Here is a 1,433-nt window from a genome sequence, read left to right as displayed (position 1 = left end):
AAATAGAACAAAATGACAAAAGAGGTTTCATGTAGCTGATTTCATATAGTTAGGTCAAGGCTGAGAAGATGATAATGAAAATTAAGCAAAAAATGTGATAAATGGGGATGTTGTTATTAATGATGAAAAGGGCTAAAAACACACAAAAAAGGGATTTAATGTGTAACCTGTCACTATTGATCCGACCAAAAGGTTCGATGGTTCAATTAGATGGATCACTAGGTCACTAGTTTAGTTCAGTTACCTCTATACATGCTTATTTTTGTCATCAATTGACATTGACAGGGTAAAAACATGGTTATTCCTATCTAAAGTCTAAGTCTAATTAAACTATCAATCAAGAACTCCTCTTGAAATATATTAGTATTTTCTGTCCGAACATAAACAGCTTTGAAACATTATAGGGCTCCTTCGTCATTTTCCTTAAAACAAAAGCTCATACCTCCCACGGGTCCTGACTACTCCACTCTTAAAAGCATTGGGAGAAGGGAGAAGGGACCCCCTCTTTAGATTATTTATTTATTTTGCTAGACAAGGGAGAAGGGACCCCATTATAATAATATGTCATAAAAAGGAGTTTAATTTGATGCTGTAGGATATCTTCAACAAAAATCCTGTAGGGTATGGTGGGCCCCATAAGGATATCTTGGTAAGGCCCATAGAGATTATGCATCCCGTGAAAGGATCCATGGTATATTCCTATGGACATTGTCAGAGAGGATCTCAACTCTATAACTAGGGTGATAAAGAAGTAATTAATTATATTAAAGGGAACCCTAAATTCTTGAAGGGATTAGTGAACCACTTTTGAGGTAGGTGGCTGTCACCTGTCAATAGGAATTATCCTCTTACATTTTTTACAGACTGTTAAGAACAAGGGATAAGAGGGATACACACTGACAAATGAACGTAGGCCCCGTTTGGTTTGCGGGAATAGGGGTTTAGAATTGGAATTAGAATGGATTATTCTAATTTCAACTATTTGGTTGGATAGAATCAGAATCTTATTCTTATTTTTGTTGGAATGACATTCTTCCATTTGAGAGAATCGTCATTTCCTGTCCTTTTTTTGGGAATGAAATCTCATTCTTGTTGATTTTAATTCTCATTTCTATTCTTGTCTGAACTAAACAGGTTATGGGAATGGATTATTCCAAATCTGAAAAAGGTGATCAGGGCAGAATATCAAACAAATAAAAGTTTGGGGAACTATACAACTTTTTTTTTGCTTCACTAAAGGACAAAACAAAGATGCATGAATTACAGGTTAAAAGAACAATAAACAACATTCACATATGTGTTTGTGGTAAAAAATATCAATTTTGAAAAGACTTATGGGACTAATAACATTAATATCACTAAAGCTAAAAGCACTGAACTATCCTTTTCTTTTCTTTGTTTCTGTCTTTTTCGTTTTGGGATGAAGGTGGTGC

Source organism: Nelumbo lutea, chromosome 7, assembly GCF_056320005.1.
Source record: "Nelumbo lutea isolate HS-2025 chromosome 7, American lotus-T2T, whole genome shotgun sequence".
NCBI classification, from domain to species: domain Eukaryota; kingdom Viridiplantae; phylum Streptophyta; class Magnoliopsida; order Proteales; family Nelumbonaceae; genus Nelumbo; species Nelumbo lutea.
The sequence above is the reverse complement of the archived record's forward strand: the minus strand, read 5'-3'. Positions refer to the sequence as shown.